We start from the raw sequence: 12,780 nt of genomic DNA, 5'->3' as shown, positions 1-12,780 counted from the left end.
TTCAGAACGCGCTCCTCGCGCCACAAAGCCGCCTCTAGACGCGTGACCAATGAGCTGCGAGCTAAAACATCTCGCAAATGTCAAAAATAATATAATGGGGTTAATATATATCGCGCACATGCGATATGTTTGTCACGACGCGCAAAAAATAATTAAAAAGGGAATGCAACACGAGGACTTCCCAGGAGGTCACCCATCCTAGTGCTACTCTCGCCCAAGCAGGCTTAACTACGGAGTTCTGATGGGATCCGGTGCTTTAGTGCTGGTATGATCGCATCCGACATGTTACCCCCGCCTTCGTCTCTTATGCTTGCCACTCCCAGGTCCACTGCAAAGATGATTGTCATTCTTACTACCATTACAACCGTTGCCTAATAATGGATAATGCCCTATATATACTACTTACTCCCCCCCCTCAAACACGGAGACGAGTTTACCACGGTTTCCACCCCACCCTCTATACCGCAGCAACACGTATTTTTTTACCCCTTTCAGAACGCGCTCCTCGCGCCACAAAGCCGCCTCTAGACGCGTGGCAATGAACAGCGAGCTAAAACATATCGCAAATGTCAAAAATAATATAACGGGGTTAATATATATCGCGCACATGCAATATGTTTGTCACGAGGCGCAAAAAATAATTAAAAAGGGAATGCAACATGAGGACTTCCCAAGAGGTCACCCATCCTAGTACTACTCTCGCCCAAGCATGCTTAACTTCGGAGTTCTGATGGGATCCGGTGCTTTAGTGCTGGTATGATCGCATCCGACATTTTACCCCCGCCTTCATCCCTTATGCTTGCCACTCCCAGGTCCACTTCAAAGATGATTGTCATTCTTACTACCATTACAACCGTTGCCTAATAATGGATAATGCCCTATATATACTACTTACTCCCCCCCCCTCAAACACGGAGACGAGTTTACCACGGTTTCCACCCCTCCCTCTATACCGCAGCAACACGTATTTTTTTACCCCTTTCAGAACGCGCTCCTCGCGCCACAAAGCCGCCTCTAGACGCGTGACCAATGAGCAGCGAGCTAAAACATATCGCAAATGTCAAAAATAATATAACGGGGTTAATGTATATCGCGCACATGCGATATGTTTGTCACGAGGCGCAAAAAATAATTAAAAAGGGAATGCAACAGGAGGATTTTCCAGGAGGTCACCCATCCTAGTACTACTCTCACCCAAGCACGCTTAACTTCGGAGTTCTGATGGGATCCGGTGCTTTAGTGCTGGTATGATCGCATCCGACATGTTACCCCCGCCTTCGTCCCTTATGCTTGCCACTCCCAGGTCCACTGCAAAGATGATTATCATTCTTACTACCATTACAACCGTTGCCTAATAATGGATAATGCCCTATATATACTACTTACTCCCCCCCCCCTCAAACACGGAGACGAGTTTACCACGGTTTCCACCCCTCCCTCTATACCGCAGCAACACGTATTTTTTTACCCCTTTCAGAACGCGCTCCTCGCGCCACAAAGCCGCCTCTAGACGCATGACCAATGAGCAGCGAGCTAAAACATATCGCAAATGTCAAAAATAATATAACGGGGTTAATATATATCGCGCTCATGCGATATGTTTGTCACGAGGCGCAAAAAATAATTAAAAAGGGAATGCAACACGAGGTCACCCATCCTAGTACTACTCTCACCCAAGCACGCTTATCTTCGGAGTTCTGATGGGATCCGGTGCTTTAGTGCTTGCTATGATCGCATCCCACATGTTACCCCCGCCTTCGTCCCTTATGCTTGCCACTCCCAGGTCCACTGCAAAGATGATTGTCATTCTTACTACCATTACAACCGTTGCCTAATAATGGATAATGCCCTATATATACTACTTACTCCCCCCCCCTCAAACACGGAGACGAGTTTACCACGGTTTCCACCCCTCCCTCTATACCGCAGCAACACGTATTTTTTACCCCTTTCAGAACGCGCTCCTCGCGCCACAAAGCCGCCTCTAGACGCATGACCAATGAGCTGCGAGCTAAAACATATCGCAAATGTCAAAAATAATATAATGGGGTTAATATATATCGCGCACATGCGATATGTTTGTCACGAGCCGCAAAAAATAATTAAAAAGGGAATGCAACACGAGGACTTCCCAGGAGGTCACCCATCCTAGTGCTACTCTCGCCCAAGCAGGCTTAACTACGGAGTTCTGATGGGATCCGGTGCTTTAGTGCTGGTATGATCGCATCCGACATGTTACCCCCGCCTTCGTCCCTTATGCTTGCCACTCCCAGGTCCACTGCAAAGATGATTGTCATTCTTACTACCATTACAACCGTTGCCTAATAATGGATAATGCCCTATATATACTACTTACTCCCCCCCCCTCAAACACGGAGACGAGTTTACCACGGTTTCCACCCCACCCTCTATACCGCAGCAACACGTATTTTTTTACCCCTTTCAGAACGCGCTCCTCGCGCCACAAAGCCGCCTCTAGACGCGTGGCAATGAACAGCGAGCTAAAACATATCGCAAATGTCAAAAATAATATAACGGGGTTAATATATATCGCGCACATGCGATATGTTTGTCACGAGGCGCAAAAAATAATTAAAAAGGGAATGCAACATGAGGACTTCCCAAGAGGTCACCCATCCTAGTACTACTCTCGCCCAAGCACGCTTAACTTCGGAGTTTTGATGGGATCCGGTGCTTTAGTGCTGGTATGATCGCATCCGACATTTTACCCCCGCCTTCGTCCCTTATGCTTGCCACTCCCAGGTCCACTTCAAAGATGATTGTCATTCTTACTACCATTACAACCGTTGCCTAATAATGGATAATGCCCTATATATACTACTTACTCCCCCCCCCTCAAACACGGAGACGAGTTTACCACGGTTTCCACCCGTCCCTCTATACCGCAGCAACACGTATTTTTTTACCCCTTTCAGAACGCGCTCCTCGCGCCACAAAGCCGCCTCTAGACGCGTGACCCATGAGCAGCGAGCTAAAACATATCGCAAATGTCAAAAATAATATAACGGGGTTAATGTATATCGCGCACATGCGATATGTTTGTCACGAGGCGCAAAAAATAATTAAAAAGGGAATGCAACAGGAGGATTTTCCAGGAGGTCAGCCATCCTAGTACTACTCTCACCCAAGCACGCTTAACTTCGGAGTTCTGATGGGATCCGGTGCTTTAGTGCTGGTATGATCGCATCCGACATTTTACCCCCGCCTTCATCCCTTATGCTTGCCACTCCCAGGTCCACTTCAAAGATGATTGTCATTCTTACTACCATTACAACCGTTGCCTAATAATGGATAATGCCCTATATATACTACTTACTCCCCCCCCCCTCAAACACGGAGACGAGTTTACCACGGTTTCCACCCCTCCCTCTATACCGCAGCAACACGTATTTTTTTACCCCTTTCAGAACGCGCTCCTCGCGCCACAAAGCCGCCTCTAGACGCGTGACCAATGAGCAGCGAGCTAAAACATATCGCAAATGTCAAAAATAATATAACGGGGTTAATGTATATCGCGCACATGCGATATGTTTGTCACGAGGCGCAAAAAATAATTAAAAAGGGAATGCAACATGAGGACTTCCCAAGAGGTCACCCATCCTAGTACTACTCTCGCCCAAGCACGTTTAACTTCGGAGTTTTGATGGGATCCGGTGCTTTAGTGCTGGTATGATCGCATCCGACATTTTACCCCCGCCTTCGTCCCATATGCTTGCCACTCCCAGGTCCACTGCAAAGATGATTGTCAGTCTTACTACCATTACAACCGTTGCCTAATAATGGATAATGCCCTATATACACTACTTACTCCCCCCCCCTCAAACACGGAGACGAGTTTACCACGGTTTGCACCCCTCCCTCTATACCGCAGCAACACGTATTTTTTTACCCCTTTCAGAACGCGCTCCTCGCGCCACAAAGCCGCCTCTAGACGCATGACCAATGAGCAGCGAGCTAAAACATATCGCAAATGTCAAAAATAATATAACGGGGTTAATATATATCGCGCACATGCGATATGTTTGTCACGAGGCGCAAAAAATAATTAAAAAGGGAATGCAACACGAGGTCACCCATCCTAGTACTACCCTCGCCCAAGCACGCTTAACTTCGGAGTTCTGATGGGATCCGGTGCTTTAGTGCTGCTATGATCGCATCCCACATGTTACCCCCGCCTTCGTCCCTTATGCTTGCCACTCCCAGGTCCACTGCAAAGATGATTGTCATTCTTACTACCATTACAACCGTTGCCTAATAATGGATAATGCCCTATATATACTACTTACTCCCCCCCCTCAAACACAGAGACGAGTTTACCACGGTTTCCACCCCTCCCTCTATACCGCAGCAACACGTATTTTTTACCCCTTTCAGAACGCGCTCCTCGCGCCACAAAGCCGCCTCTTTACGCGTGACCAATGAGCTGCGAGCTAAAACATATCGCAAATGTCAAAAATAATATAACGGGGTTAATATATATCGCGCACATGCGATATGTTTGTCACGAGGCGCAAAAAATAATTAAAAAGGGAATGCAACATGAGGACTTCCCAAGAGGTCACCCATCCTAGTACTACTCTCGCCCAAGCACGCTTAACTTCGGAGTTCTGATGGGATCCGGTGCTTTAGTGCTGGTATGATCGCATCCGACATTTTACCCCCGCCTTCATCCCTTATGCTTGCCACTCCCAGGTCCACTGCAAAGATGATTGTCATTCTTACTACCATTACAACCGTTGCCTAATAATGGATAATGCCCTATATATACTACTTACTCCCCCCCCCTCAAACACGGAGACGAGTTTACCACGGTTTCCACCCCTCCCTCTATACCGCAGCAACACGTATTTTTTTTACCCCTTTCAGAACGCGCTCCTCGCGCCACAAAGCCGCCTCTAGACGCGTGACCAATGAGCAGCGAGCTAAAACATATCGCAAATGTCAAAAATAATATAACGGGGTTAATGTATATCGCGCACATGCGATATGTTTGTCACGAGGCGCAAAAAATAATTAAAAAGGGAATGCAACACGAGGATTTTCCAGGAGGTCACCCATCCTAGTACTACTCTCACCCAAGCACGCTTAACTTCGGAGTTCTGATGGGATCCGGTGCTTTAGTGCTGGTATGATCGCATCCGACATGTTACCCCCGCCTTCGTCCCTTATGCTTGCCACTCCCAGGTCCACTGCAAAGATGATTGTCATTCTTACTACCATTACAACCGTTGCCTAATAATGGATAATGCCCTATATATACTACTTACTCCCCCCCCTCAAACACGGAGACGAGTTTACCACGGTTTCCACCCCTCCCTCTATACCGCAGCAACACGTATTTTTTTACCCCTTTCAGAACGCGCTCCTCGCGCCACAAATCCGCCTCTAGACGCGTGACCAATGAGCAGCGAGCTAAAACATATCGCAAATGTCAAAAATAATATAACGGGGTTAATATATATCGCGCACATGCGATATGTTTGGCACGAGGCGCAAAAAATAATTAGAAAGGGAATGCAACACGAGGATTTTCCAGGAGGTCACCCATCCTAGTACTACTCTCGCCCAAGCACGCTTAACTTCGGAGTTCTGATGGGATCCGGTGCTTTAGTGCTGGTATGATCGCATCCGACATGTTACCCCCGCCTTCGTCCCTTATGCTTGCCACTCCCAGGTCCACTGCAAAGATGATTGTCATTCTTACTACCATTACAACCGTTGCCTAATAATGGATAATGCCCTATATATACTACTTACTCCCCCCCCCTCAAACACGGAGACAAGTTTACCACGGTTTCCACCCCTCCCTCTATACCGCAGCAACACGTATTTTTTACCCCTTTCAGAACGCGCTCCTCGCGCCACAAAGCCGCCTCTAGACGCGTGACCAATGAGCAGCGAGCTAAAACATATCGCAAATGTCAAAAATAATATAACGGGGTTAATATATATCGCGCACATGCCATATGTTTGTCACGAGGCGCAAAAAATAATTAAAAAGGGAATGCAACACGAGGACTTTCCAGGAGGTCACCATCCTAGTACTACTCTCGCCCAAGCACGCTTAACTTCGGAGTTCTGATGGGATCCGGTGCTTTAGTGCTGGTATGATCGCATCCGACATGTTACCCCCGCCTTCCTCCCTTATGCTTGCCACTCCCAGGTCCACTGCAAAGATGATTGTCATTCTTACTACCATTACAACCGTTGCCTAATAATGTATAATGACCTATATATACTACTTACTCCCCCCCCCTCAAACACGGAGACGAGTTTACCACGGTTTCCACCCCTCCCTCTATACCGCAGCAACACGTATTATTTTACCCCTTTCAGAACGCGCTCCTCGCGCCACAAAGCCGCATATAGACGCGTGACCAAAGAGCAGCGAGCTAAAACATATCGCAAATGTCAAAAATAATATAACCGGGTTAATATATATCGCGCACATGCGATATGTTTGTCACGAGGCGCAAAAAATAATTAAAAAGGGAATGCAACACGAGGATTTTCCAGGAGGTCACCCATCCTAGTACTACTCTCGCCCAAGCACGCTTAACTTCGGAGTTCTGATGGGATCCGGTGCTTTAGTGCTGGTATGATCGCATCCGACATGTTACCCCCGCCTTCGTCCCTTATGCTTGCCACTCCCAGGTCCACTGCAAAGATGATTGTCATTCTTACTACCATTACAACCGTTGCCTAATAATGGATAATGCCCTATATATACTACTTACTCCCCCCCCTCGAACACGGAGACGAGTTTACCACGGTTTCCACCCCTCCCTCTATACCGCAGCAACACGTATTTTTTTACCCCTTTCAGAACGCGCTCCTCGCGCCACAAAGCCGCCTCTAGACGCGTGACCAATGAGCAGCGAGCTAAAACATATCGCAAATGTCAAAAATAATATAACGGGGTTAATATATATCGCGCACATGCCATATGTTTGTCACGAGGCGCAAAAAATAATTAAAAAGGGAATGCAACACGAGGACTTCCCAGGAGGTCACCCATCCTAGTACTACTCTCGCCCAAGCACGCTTAACTTCGGAGTTCTGATGGGATCCAGTGCTTTAGTGCTGCTATGATCGCATCCGACATGTTACCCCCGCCTTCGTCCCCTATGCTTGCCACTCCCAGGTCCACTGCAAAGATGATTGTCATTCTTACTACCATTACAACCGTTGCCTAATAATGGATAATGCCCTATATATACTACTTACTCCCCCCCCCTCAAACACGGAGACGAGTTTACCACGGTTTCCACCCCTCCCTCTATACCGCAGCAACACGTATTTTTTTACCCCTTTCAGAACGCGCTCCTCGCGCCACAAAGCCGCCTCTAGACGCGTGACCAATGAGCAGCGAGCTAAAACATATCGCAAATGTCAAAAATAATATAACGGGGTTAATATATATCGCGCACATGCGATATGTTTGTCACGAGGCGCAAAAAATAATTAAAAATGGAATGCAACACGAGGATTTTCCAGGAGGTCACCCATCCTAGTACTACTCTCGCCCAAGCACGCTTAACTTCGGAGTTCTGATGGGATCCGGTGCTTTAGTGCTGGTATGATCGCATCCGACATGTTACCCCCGCCTTCGTCCCTTATGCTTGCCACTCCCAGGTCCACTGCAAAGATGATTGTCATTCTTACTACCATTACAACCGTTGCCTAATAATGGATAATGCCCTATATATACTACTTACTCCCCCCCTCAAACACAGAGACGAGTTTACCACGGTTTCCACCCCTCCCTCTATACCGCAGCAACACGTATTTTTTTACCCCTTTCAGAACGCGCTCCTCGCGCCACAAAGCCGCCTCTAGACGCGTGACCAATGAGCAGCGAGCTAAAACATATCGCAAATGTCAAAAATAATATAACGGGGTTAATATATATCGCGCACATGCGATATGTTTGTCACGAGGCGCAAAAAATAATTAAAAAGGGAATGCAACACGAGGATTTTCCAGGAGGTCACCCATCCTAGTACTACTCTCGCCCAAGCACGCTTAACTTCGGAGTTCTGATGGGATCCGGTGCTTTAGTGCTGGTATGATCGCATCCGACATGTTACCCCCGCCTTCGTCCCTTATGCTTGCCACTCCCAGGTCCACTGCAAAGATGATTGTCATTCTTACTACCATTACAACCGTTGCCTAATAATGGATAATGCCCTATATATACTACTTACTCCCCCCCCCTCAAACACGGAGACGAGTTTACCACGGTTTCCACCCCTCCCTCTATACCGCAGCAACACGTATTTTTTTACCAGAACGCGCTCCTCGCGCCACAAAGCCGCCTCTAGACGCGTGCCAATGAACAGCGAGCTAAAACATATCGCAAATGTCAAAAATAATATAACGGGGTTAATATATATCGCGCACATGCGATATGTTTGTCACGAGGCGCAAAAAATAATTAAAAAGGGAATGCAACACGAGGACTTCCCAGGAGGTCACCCATCCTAGTACAACTCAGCCCAAGCACGCTTAACTTCGGAGTTCTGATGGGATCCGGTGCTTTAGTGCTGGTATGATCGCATCCGACATTTTACCCCTGCCTTCGTCCCTTATGCTTGCCACTCCCAGGTCCACTTCAAAGATGATTGTCATTCTTACTACAATTACAACCGTTGCCTAATAATGGATAATGCCCTATATATACTACTTACTCCCCCCCCCTCAAACACGGAGACGAGTTTACCACGGTTTCCACCCCTCCCTCTATACCGCAGCAACACGTATTTTTTACCCCTTTCAGAACGCGCTCCTCGCGCCACAAAGCCGCCTCTTTACGCGTGACCAATGAGCTGCGAGCTAAAACATATCGCAAATGTCAAAAATAATATAACGGGGTTAATATATATCGCGCACATGCGATATGTTTGTCACGAGGCGCAAAAAATAATTAAAAAGGGAATGCAACATGAGGACTTCCCAAGAGGTCACCCATCCTAGTACTACTCTCGCCCAAGCACGCTTAACTTCGGAGTTCTGATGGGATCCGGTGCTTTAGTGCTGGTATGATCGCATCCGACATTTTACCCCCGCCTTCATCCCTTATGCTTGCCACTCCCAGGTCCACTGCAAAGATGATTGTCATTCTTACTACCATTACAACCGTTGCCTAATAATGGATAATGCCCTATATATACTACTTACTCCCCCCCCCTCAAACACGGAGACGAGTTTACCACGGTTTCCACCCCTCCCTCTATACCGCAGCAACACGTATTTTTTTTACCCCTTTCAGAACGCGCTCCTCGCGCCACAAAGCCGCCTCTAGACGCGTGACCAATGAGCAGCGAGCTAAAACATATCGCAAATGTCAAAAATAATATAACGGGGTTAATGTATATCGCGCACATGCGATATGTTTGTCACGAGGCGCAAAAAATAATTAAAAAGGGAATGCAACACGAGGATTTTCCAGGAGGTCACCCATCCTAGTACTACTCTCACCCAAGCACGCTTAACTTCGGAGTTCTGATGGGATCCGGTGCTTTAGTGCTGGTATGATCGCATCCGACATGTTACCCCCGCCTTCGTCCCTTATGCTTGCCACTCCCAGGTCCACTGCAAAGATGATTGTCATTCTTACTACCATTACAACCGTTGCCTAATAATGGATAATGCCCTATATATACTACTTACTCCCCCCCCTCAAACACGGAGACGAGTTTACCACGGTTTCCACCCCTCCCTCTATACCGCAGCAACACGTATTTTTTTACCCCTTTCAGAACGCGCTCCTCGCGCCACAAAGCCGCCTCTAGACGCGTGACCAATGAGCAGCGAGCTAAAACATATCGCAAATGTCAAAAATAATATAACGGGGTTAATATATATCGTGCACATGCGATATGTTTGTCACGAGGCGCAAAAAATAATTAAAAAGGGAATGCAACACGAGGACTTCCCAGGAGGTCACCCATCCTAGTACTACTCTCGCCCAAGCATGCTTAACTTCGGAGTTCTGATGGGATCCGGTGCTTTAGTGCTGGTATGATCGCATCCAACATGTTAGCCCCGCCTTCGTCCCTTATGCTTGCCACTCCCAGGTCCACTGCAAAGATGATTGTCATTCTTACTACCATTACAACCGTTGCCTAATAATGGATAATGCCCTATATACACTACTTACTCCCCCCCCTCAAACACGGAGACGAGTTTAACACGGTTTGCACCCCTCCCTCTATACCGCAGCAACACGTATTTTTTTACCCCTTTCAGAACGCGCTCCTCGCGCCACAAAGCCGCCTCTAGACGCATGACCAATGAGCAGCGAGCTAAAACATATCGCAAATGTCAAAAATAATATAACGGGGTTAATATATATCGCGCACATGCGATATGTTTGTCACGAGGCGCAAAAAATAATTAAAAAGGGAATGCAACACGAGGTCACCCATCCTAGTACTACTCTCACCCAAGCACGCTTAACTTCGGAGTTCTGATGGGATCCGGTGCTTTAGTGCTGCTATGATCGCATCCCACATGTTACCCCCGCCTTCGTCCCTTATGCTTGCCACTCCCAGGTCCACTGCAAAGATGATTGTCATTCTTACTACCATTACAACCGTTGCCTAATAATGGATAATGCCCTATATATACTACTTACTCCCCCCCCAAACACGGAGACGAGTTTACCACGGTTTCCACCCCTCCCTCTATACCGCAGCAACACGTATTTTTACCCCTTTCAGAACGCGCTCCTCGCGCCACAAAGCCGCCTCTGGACGCGTGACCAATGAGCTGCGAGCTAAAACATATCGCAAATGTCAAAAATAATATAATGGGGTTAATATATATCGCGCACATGCGATATGTTTGTCGAGAGCCGCAAAAAATAATTAATAAGGGAATGCAACACGAGGACTTCCCAGGAGGTCACCCATCCTAGTGCTACTCTCGCCCAAGCACGCTTAACTACGGAGTTCTGATGGGATCCGGTGCTTTAGTGCTGGTATGATTGCATCCTACATGTTACCCCCGCCTTCGTCCCTTATGCTTGCCACTCCCAGGTCCACTGCAAAGATGATTGTCATTCTTACTACCATTACAACCGTTGCCTAATAATGGATAATGCCCTATATATACTACTTACTCCCCCCCCTCAAACACGGAGACGAGTTTACCACGGCTTCCACCCCTCCCTCTATACCGCAGCAACACGTATTTTTTTACCCCTTTCAGAACGCGCTCCTCGCGCCACAAAGCCGCCTCTAGACGCGTGACCAATGAGCAGCGAGCTAAAACATATCGCAAATGTCAAAAATAATATAACGGGGTTAATATATATCGCGCACATGCGATATGTTTGTCACGAGGCGCAAAAAATAATTAAAAAGGGAATGCAACACGAGGACTTCCCAGGAGGTCACCCATCCTAGTACTACTCTCGCCCAAGCAAGCTTAACTTCAGAGTTCTGATGGGATCCGGTGCTTTAGTGCTGGTATGATCGCATCCGACATTTTACCCCCGCCTTCGTCCCTTATGCTTGCCACTCCCAGGTCCACTGCAAAGATGATTGTCATTCTTACTACCATTACAACCGTTGCCTAATAATGGATAATGCCCTATATATACTACTTACTCCCCCCCCTCAAACACGCAGACGAGTTTACCACGGTTTCCACCCCTCCCTCTATACCGCAGCAACACGTATTTTTTTTACCCCTTTCAGAACGCGCTCCTCGCGCCACAAAGCCGCCTCTAGACGCGTGACCAATGAGCAGCGAGCTAAAACATATCGCAAATGTCAAAAATAATATAACGGGGTTAATGTATATCGCGCACATGCGATATGTTTGTCACGAGGCGCAAAAAATAATTAAAAAGGGAATGCAACACGAGGTCACCCATCCTAGTACTACTCTCACCCAAGCACGCTTAACTTCGGAGTTCTGATGGGATCCGGTGCTTTAGTGCTGCTATGATCGCATCCCACATGTTACCCCCGCCTTCGTCCCTTATGCTTGCCACTCCCAGGTCCACTTCAAAGATGATTGTCATTCTTACTACCATTACAACTGTTGCCTAATGATGCATAATGCCCTATATATACTACTTACTCCCCCCCTCAAACACGGAGACGAGTTTACCACGGTTTCCACCCCTCCCTCTATACCGCTGCAACACGTATTTTTTACCCCTTTCAGAACGCGCTCCTCGCGCCACAAAGCCGCCTCTAGACGCGTGACCAATGAGCAGCGAGCTAAAACATATCGCAAATGTCAAAAATAATATAACGGGGTTAATATATATCGCGCACATGCGATATGTTTGTCACGAGGCGCAAAAAATAATTAAAAAGGGAATGCAACACGAGGACTTCCCAGGAGGTCACCCATCCTAGTACTACTCTCGCCCAAACATGCTTAACTTCGGAGTTCTGATGGGATCCGGTGCTTTAGTGCTGGTATGATCGCATCCAACATGTTACCCCCGCCTTCGTCCCTTATGCTTGCCACTCCCAGGTCCACTGCAAAGATGATTGTCATTCTTACTACCATTACAACCGTTGCCTAATAATGGATAATGCCTTATATACACTACTTACTCCCCCCCCCCTCAAACACGGAGACGAGTTTACCACGGTTTGCACCCCTCCCTCTATACCGCAGCAACACGTATTTTTTTACCCCTTTCAGAACGCGCTCCTCGCGCCACAAAGCCGCCTCTAGACGCATGACCAATGAGCAGCGAGCTAAAACATATCGCAAATGTCAAAAATAATA

General features: G+C 47.4%; 22 non-coding genes and 4 pseudogenes across 22 annotated transcripts; all 26 read right to left on the bottom strand.

The window, feature by feature from the left end:
• Window positions 1-160: 160 nt before the first annotated feature.
• On the bottom strand, window positions 161-279 carry LOC123173566 (5S ribosomal RNA). Its single transcript, XR_006486333.1, has one exon. It is a non-coding gene; the product is annotated as a 5S ribosomal RNA (ribosomal RNA).
• A 370-nt stretch (window positions 280-649) lies between these two features.
• Window positions 650-768, bottom strand: LOC123173521 (5S ribosomal RNA). The gene has a single exon (XR_006486291.1). It is a non-coding gene; the product is annotated as a 5S ribosomal RNA (ribosomal RNA).
• Window positions 769-1,140: 372 nt separating this feature from the next.
• Window positions 1,141-1,259, bottom strand: LOC123173526 (5S ribosomal RNA). Its single transcript, XR_006486296.1, has one exon. It is a non-coding gene; the product is annotated as a 5S ribosomal RNA (ribosomal RNA).
• A 373-nt stretch (window positions 1,260-1,632) lies between these two features.
• On the bottom strand, window positions 1,633-1,739 carry LOC123173643 (uncharacterized; annotated as a pseudogene).
• A 371-nt stretch (window positions 1,740-2,110) lies between these two features.
• Window positions 2,111-2,229, bottom strand: LOC123173565 (5S ribosomal RNA). Its single transcript, XR_006486332.1, has one exon. It is a non-coding gene; the product is annotated as a 5S ribosomal RNA (ribosomal RNA).
• Window positions 2,230-2,600: 371 nt separating this feature from the next.
• Window positions 2,601-2,719, bottom strand: LOC123173539 (5S ribosomal RNA). The gene has a single exon (XR_006486308.1). It is a non-coding gene; the product is annotated as a 5S ribosomal RNA (ribosomal RNA).
• Window positions 2,720-3,091: 372 nt separating this feature from the next.
• LOC123173575 (5S ribosomal RNA) lies at window positions 3,092-3,210 on the bottom strand. The gene has a single exon (XR_006486342.1). It is a non-coding gene; the product is annotated as a 5S ribosomal RNA (ribosomal RNA).
• Window positions 3,211-3,583: 373 nt separating this feature from the next.
• On the bottom strand, window positions 3,584-3,702 carry LOC123173558 (5S ribosomal RNA). The gene has a single exon (XR_006486326.1). It is a non-coding gene; the product is annotated as a 5S ribosomal RNA (ribosomal RNA).
• A 372-nt stretch (window positions 3,703-4,074) lies between these two features.
• LOC123173624 (uncharacterized) lies at window positions 4,075-4,180 on the bottom strand (annotated as a pseudogene).
• Window positions 4,181-4,550: 370 nt separating this feature from the next.
• Window positions 4,551-4,669, bottom strand: LOC123173463 (5S ribosomal RNA). The gene has a single exon (XR_006486237.1). It is a non-coding gene; the product is annotated as a 5S ribosomal RNA (ribosomal RNA).
• A 373-nt stretch (window positions 4,670-5,042) lies between these two features.
• LOC123173503 (5S ribosomal RNA) lies at window positions 5,043-5,161 on the bottom strand. Its single transcript, XR_006486274.1, has one exon. It is a non-coding gene; the product is annotated as a 5S ribosomal RNA (ribosomal RNA).
• Window positions 5,162-5,532: 371 nt separating this feature from the next.
• Window positions 5,533-5,651, bottom strand: LOC123173446 (5S ribosomal RNA). The gene has a single exon (XR_006486221.1). It is a non-coding gene; the product is annotated as a 5S ribosomal RNA (ribosomal RNA).
• Window positions 5,652-6,022: 371 nt separating this feature from the next.
• Window positions 6,023-6,140, bottom strand: LOC123173538 (5S ribosomal RNA). The gene has a single exon (XR_006486307.1). It is a non-coding gene; the product is annotated as a 5S ribosomal RNA (ribosomal RNA).
• Window positions 6,141-6,512: 372 nt separating this feature from the next.
• Window positions 6,513-6,631, bottom strand: LOC123173445 (5S ribosomal RNA). Its single transcript, XR_006486220.1, has one exon. It is a non-coding gene; the product is annotated as a 5S ribosomal RNA (ribosomal RNA).
• Window positions 6,632-7,002: 371 nt separating this feature from the next.
• Window positions 7,003-7,121, bottom strand: LOC123173492 (5S ribosomal RNA). Its single transcript, XR_006486264.1, has one exon. It is a non-coding gene; the product is annotated as a 5S ribosomal RNA (ribosomal RNA).
• Window positions 7,122-7,493: 372 nt separating this feature from the next.
• On the bottom strand, window positions 7,494-7,612 carry LOC123173444 (5S ribosomal RNA). Its single transcript, XR_006486219.1, has one exon. It is a non-coding gene; the product is annotated as a 5S ribosomal RNA (ribosomal RNA).
• A 370-nt stretch (window positions 7,613-7,982) lies between these two features.
• Window positions 7,983-8,101, bottom strand: LOC123173676 (5S ribosomal RNA). Its single transcript, XR_006486425.1, has one exon. It is a non-coding gene; the product is annotated as a 5S ribosomal RNA (ribosomal RNA).
• Window positions 8,102-8,466: 365 nt separating this feature from the next.
• On the bottom strand, window positions 8,467-8,584 carry LOC123173554 (5S ribosomal RNA). The gene has a single exon (XR_006486322.1). It is a non-coding gene; the product is annotated as a 5S ribosomal RNA (ribosomal RNA).
• Window positions 8,585-8,955: 371 nt separating this feature from the next.
• LOC123173462 (5S ribosomal RNA) lies at window positions 8,956-9,074 on the bottom strand. The gene has a single exon (XR_006486236.1). It is a non-coding gene; the product is annotated as a 5S ribosomal RNA (ribosomal RNA).
• Window positions 9,075-9,447: 373 nt separating this feature from the next.
• On the bottom strand, window positions 9,448-9,566 carry LOC123173502 (5S ribosomal RNA). The gene has a single exon (XR_006486273.1). It is a non-coding gene; the product is annotated as a 5S ribosomal RNA (ribosomal RNA).
• A 371-nt stretch (window positions 9,567-9,937) lies between these two features.
• LOC123173652 (5S ribosomal RNA) lies at window positions 9,938-10,056 on the bottom strand. The gene has a single exon (XR_006486402.1). It is a non-coding gene; the product is annotated as a 5S ribosomal RNA (ribosomal RNA).
• Window positions 10,057-10,427: 371 nt separating this feature from the next.
• Window positions 10,428-10,533, bottom strand: LOC123173629 (uncharacterized; annotated as a pseudogene).
• A 367-nt stretch (window positions 10,534-10,900) lies between these two features.
• On the bottom strand, window positions 10,901-11,019 carry LOC123173507 (5S ribosomal RNA). The gene has a single exon (XR_006486278.1). It is a non-coding gene; the product is annotated as a 5S ribosomal RNA (ribosomal RNA).
• A 371-nt stretch (window positions 11,020-11,390) lies between these two features.
• Window positions 11,391-11,509, bottom strand: LOC123173488 (5S ribosomal RNA). The gene has a single exon (XR_006486260.1). It is a non-coding gene; the product is annotated as a 5S ribosomal RNA (ribosomal RNA).
• Window positions 11,510-11,881: 372 nt separating this feature from the next.
• On the bottom strand, window positions 11,882-11,987 carry LOC123173628 (uncharacterized; annotated as a pseudogene).
• Window positions 11,988-12,356: 369 nt separating this feature from the next.
• Window positions 12,357-12,475, bottom strand: LOC123173474 (5S ribosomal RNA). Its single transcript, XR_006486247.1, has one exon. It is a non-coding gene; the product is annotated as a 5S ribosomal RNA (ribosomal RNA).
• Between the last annotated feature and the right edge of the window lie 305 nt (window positions 12,476-12,780).

Source organism: Triticum aestivum, unplaced genomic scaffold (assembly GCF_018294505.1).
Source record: "Triticum aestivum cultivar Chinese Spring unplaced genomic scaffold, IWGSC CS RefSeq v2.1 scaffold140664, whole genome shotgun sequence".
NCBI lineage: Eukaryota > Viridiplantae > Streptophyta > Magnoliopsida > Poales > Poaceae > Triticum > Triticum aestivum.
This window is presented reverse-complemented; position numbering and strand designations above follow the sequence as displayed.